The sequence below is a fragment of the Macrobrachium nipponense genome, chromosome 12 (assembly GCF_015104395.2).
Source record: "Macrobrachium nipponense isolate FS-2020 chromosome 12, ASM1510439v2, whole genome shotgun sequence".
Taxonomy (NCBI): Eukaryota; Metazoa; Arthropoda; class Malacostraca; order Decapoda; family Palaemonidae; genus Macrobrachium; species Macrobrachium nipponense.
The window spans coordinates 93,180,152-93,185,831 of record NC_087205.1 but is presented as its reverse complement, the minus strand read 5'-3'; positions in this window follow the sequence as shown (position 1 = coordinate 93,185,831).

Below are 5,680 nucleotides of genomic sequence, written 5' to 3'. Positions count from 1 at the left end.
GAAACGAAGACAAGGTATCTTTGTTCACAAATATCAGACGACTTAGAAACAGCGAATATATATATATGTATATATATATATATATATATATATATATATATATATATATATATATATATATATATATATAGATGTATTTATTATATATATACATAGATATATATATATATATATATATATATATATGATATATATATATATATATATATATATATATATGTTTATACATAACGCCTACCAACGTAAGGGACCCAGGTTGGACTCAGAGGCGAGAAGCTGTATAGCTCTTTTGAACTGAGTAGTGAACCTTGTACCTATACTCGGTTTTTTTCCATCTGTCCATCCGCCTGTGGTGTTTGGGTATGGTAACACTGCGTCCCAGGCTTTAGATAGTTACATTCAGCTTACATTCAACAATAATAACAATATCCTATTACGAATATTAAGGGTGTAATTCGCATACAGTAAATTATTAAAACACTTTTCAGTTGCAAATGCACACCTAGATATCTTTTCATTTACCTAAAACTTACACATAGCGTAACTATCTAAAGCCCGGGACGCAGTGTTACCATACGCAAACACCACAGGCAGGTGGACAGATGGAAAAAAAACAGAGTATAGTTGATAAACGACTGCGGTGATCATCATCGAGGTCACGAAAGGTGGATGAAACAGCAACCTCATCCCATAGTCCAGGACTGAAAGGTTAACCCCTTAGCACGTATAAGCACACTCTCATTGAAAACTTATGCAAAATTCATCTTAGGATCAAGGATAGCCTTGAAAAGTAGGCCTATCTCCGGATCAAGCACTGTCTTGAAAAAAGTAGGCCTATCTAAGAACAAGCAGTCTTGAAAAGTAGGCCTATCTCCGGATCAAGCACTGTCTTTTTAAAAAGTAGGCTATCTCCGGATCAAGCACTGTCTTTTTAAAAAGTAGGCCTATCTCCGGATCAAGCACTGTCTTTTTAAAAAAGTAGGCCTATCTCCGGATCAAGCACTGTCTTTTAAAAAAGTAGGCCTATCTCAGGATCAAGCACAGTCTTGAAAAGTAGGCCTATCTCAGGATCAAGCACAGTCTTGAAAAATAGGCCTACGAACGAGTTCAGAGGAGGAAAAAATGAAGGACTGCGCCGTTAAAGTTCAAAGTTCGCCTTTTTTCCCATTTGATTCTGGTGATATGATTGTGCCCTTTAGAAAACCTCCTCCTACACCGGTCTGGCCTACGTGGAAATGAGACGTCGCCCGAGAATCGTAAACACGAGTCGACAGCCTTGGTCATGTAGATTCCTTTTTATCATCGTTTCGACTTGATGGCGTTAATATGATTCTTAAATAATGTAAATACAAGATCATGTCGCTAAATTCTTTAATACTACCGGTAGAAAGTACATTTTTAGGTAAATATTAGGGAAAGCGGAAGTGAAGTGACTATATCATTCGTGGGTCAGGCCTACGAATAGGCTCATAGAGATCATTCTACATACAGATGAGCTGATCGTTCATTTATCATCTCGTCTTCATTATCCTTATCATAACAGCCAACTGGGATGACAACAGCGTTAGCATACTTGTCCTGCACCACCTGCAAACCACAAAAGAAGAGTTAGGGCTGCCTATCGGGTGCGTTCTTTGCCGTCGAAGGACACCTCAGATCAACTTCGACAAAAAGTTGCTCTCGGTCCGATCTGCAAGGAGCTCGTCACTTGGTGGCTGACGTGATCACTTCTTAAACTTCTTCTTCGCTGTGTTTACAGCTTACGACTGGTGGGAATAACAGCTTTTATCATTTTATTTCTCTCTCGTTTGAGTCTTTCCACCACTAGCCTTATCCAAAAAGTATTTTCTTTGGAAATCAAGGATGTACGTCTACTTCATTTTTCAAGGTCCACTCAAGGATGTTTCTGGGGGAGCCAGAGGTATAAACACATCCAGAGGTCCTGGGTATTTTTGTGGCCCAGAGCCGAAGGTCAAATTGAAGGGTAAACACCTTTTGCAATTCATTAACTGTCCTTGTGTTACGTTGTGGTCAGCTCAGTATTACGGTTTTCGAAAACTGGCAACGGGCCGAGATGCGCCGATAACTAGATTTTCCAGTCGGGTCAGAATAACTTTTTTTTTTTTTTTTTTTAAGCACAGAATTTTTAAACTTAAAACAATTTTCCTACTTATATCTGTCATTTAATTAAGAAATAAATCATCAACTCTGCGAAGGAGAGTTGGTACAACAAATATTTTTTCGTACTTTTCTGATGTCTGCGCTGTCATTCCTCTTCTTGAATTCTTGAATTACGGTACATAGGTATACAGCAATGTCTAACTGGTACAGTTTACTGCTGGGGTAACGGTTAACCTTAAGTGAACTACACGCACACACACACACACACACACACACACACACACACATATATATATATATTATATATATATATATATATATGTGTGTGTGTGTGTGTGTGTGTGTGTTCTTTTTTAACTTGAAGATGCCCGAACCTCATATACACACACACACAAACCCACGTGCTTGTATATATCCCCCCATATATATATATATATATATATTATATATATATATATATATATATATGTGTGTGTGTGTGTGTGGTGTGTGTTATATATGAATTATATAATATATATATATATATATATATATATATATATATATATATATATATATATATATACAAGCACGTGTGTGTGTATATGAGGTTCGGGCATCTTCAAGTTAAAAAAGATAATATAACAAATATAAAAAACCGGATGTCTTTGAAAGAATAGCCCATAGGAATCCCATTGTGTCGTGTTGGACCCGAGTGTGGACAATGTCAATAAAGCGAATGAGAGAGCGACTTCTTTCATTTTTTTCCTTCAAAACCACCCTGACTCTCAGACCTCAAAAATTAGTATATTAAAAAAAATTAAAAATCCAAATTTTGAGAAGAGAAAAATCTATATTTCATTTTCCTTCATAATTTTCAAGAACATTTGAAACTTTGGTTTAGGCAGAATTGTTGTTTGATTTGCTCACAATGGTTTCAGTTGTTCCGTATATTTTGGATTTAATCTGTCGTTTTCCATAATAATAATAATAATAATAATAATAATAATAATAATAATAATAATAATAATAATAATAATAATAATAATAATAAAAATTTAATCAATCTTTATATTTTGAAGATATGCAATATTATTATTATTATTATTATTATTATTATTATTATTATTACTAGTATTATTATTACTAATAGTCAATGCAGTATTTATAATATACTTTAAAAAATCATTATTATTTATTATTATTATTATTATTATTATTATTATTATTATTATTATTATTATTTATTATATTATTCTTTATTAAAAGTAATGGCTACTTCAGCAGCATTACACTTGTAGAGATAGTAGATCAGCATGGGGCAGACCCCCTGCTGTCAACTCCAAATATAAACGAGGACGGACACCGCTTCAAGATCAGTCCACCCTCAGCTTCCCAGCCCGAGGATGTCTGGCAGCTCCAGACGAAAGCTCGCTTGCTTCAAGAAAGAGAGAGAGAGAGAGAGAGAGAGAGAGAGACATATATATATCGTTAATTACTTTGATAACTATGGTATCATAGTTTATCTGTAAAATTCAAATATATACACCAATTTAGACTCTGTATTTGATCATGACCTCTATAGGCGCTCTACTAGCCTGTCTAAGTAGCACGGAAAAGCCGCTATTCGAAAATAGAGAAGAATCTACCAAGGTGTAATGCTGCTTGAAGTAGCCATTACTTTTAATAAAGTATGCTTGAGAGAGGGTTCTGCTTCCTAAGTACACTATTATTATTATTATTATTATTCACAGAGATGTATGCGACTGTCCATGTTATAAAAAAATTTCGAAAAAAAATGGCATTGAAATAGACCACCGAAGCGAAAAGAAAAGAGAGAGAGAGAGAGAGAGAGAGAGAGAGTCCAAAAGCACCTTAACCTTTAAAAGCTTGGAAACGTTCGAAAGACAAAACTATAATTGTGCCCCAAAGCAAAACGCTCCACCAGAAGTTCCACGCCCACAAGGAAATCTAAAAATACCCCAGATTAAAGAAAAGGAAATAAAATGAAATTAAAATAAAAAATTACCGAGATGAAAATGGTAACAATAGGCAATTTTACATTATATTAAACATTACTCCGCATATTTTAATAGCATAAACCGAAGATACCGTAGAAGAATTTTTTTTTAAGTTATAATGAAAATAAAATAGATAATTTTATACGATATTAAGCATTATTCCACATATTTTAGTAGTATATACCGAAGATACCGTATAAAAACGTAGAGAAAAGGTTTTTTGAAAGGTATAATGAACAAAAAATTGATAATTTTACATGATATTAAATATTACTCCGCATATTTTATTAGCATATACCTAAGATACTGTATAAAAACGTAGAAGAAAATTTTTTTTTTAAGTTATAATGAACAAAAAATTTATAATTTTACACGATATTAAATATTATTCCACATATTTTAATAGTATATACCGAAGATACTGTATAAAAACGTAGAGAAATATTTTTTGAAAGTTATAATGAACTACAAATTGAAAAGATAAACATATCTAAAACTGAAAATAGTAAAGATAGGCTATTTTTCTTATTATTATACATTTCCGTATATTTTAATCGTATCTACCGAAAAGAAGAAAAGATTTTTGAAAGTTATAATTAAAATTGATTTATATTGAAAAAAAATAATGAAAAAAATAATGAATATCTAAAAATTAAAATAGTAAAATTAAACAATGTTACATGAAATTTATATTATTCCACCTATTTTAATCGTATGCATCGGATGTTATGTATAAAAATAGAGAAACATTTTTTGAGTTATAATTAAAATTTATACTGAAAAAAAGGAAAATAACTGAAAACGAAAGCTAAGATTAGACAATTTTACATGAATTTTAAAATTATTCCACCTATCTTAATCGTATTCAACTAAGGTGATGTGGAAAAATGTAGAGAACATTTTTTTAAAGAAATAATGAAACTCAATTTACTGACCACAAAATGAATAAATGAAAATGATAAAAATATCGAAAAACGAAAGTTAAAATTAATTTTACATGAATTTTAAAATTATTCCACCTATTCTAATCGTATGCAACTAAGGTGATGTGGAAAAATGTAGAGAACATATTTTTTAAGAAATAATGAAAATCAATATATACTGACCACAAAAATGAATAAATGAAAATAATAAAAATATCTAAAAACGAAAGCTAGGATTAAATAATTTTATATGAAATTTAATATTAATCCACCTATTTTAATCGTATCCAACTGAGGTAATGTGGAAAATGTATATAACAGTTTTTTTTAAGTAATAATGAAAATCCATTTTTTTTAACTATTCTCGTTCCAGCAGCTCCCAGCTTGTGGTTCAAGGCCGAGCCGTTTCTTACGAACAAATTAAACGAAGAAATATTTTATTATTTTTTTAGTTTTTGTGTATTTTATTTTTTGTAATATTCATGTCATGAAAATCGTACCAAGGGTCACGAAATGACAAAGAAATATAAAATCAGTTCATGACGCGTAAAAGGCTTGCTTGAAAATTGACAAAGGCTGCATTTTCATATGTAACGAACGTAATTTTTTTCCAAAGTTGCTCATTAGATCGATTGA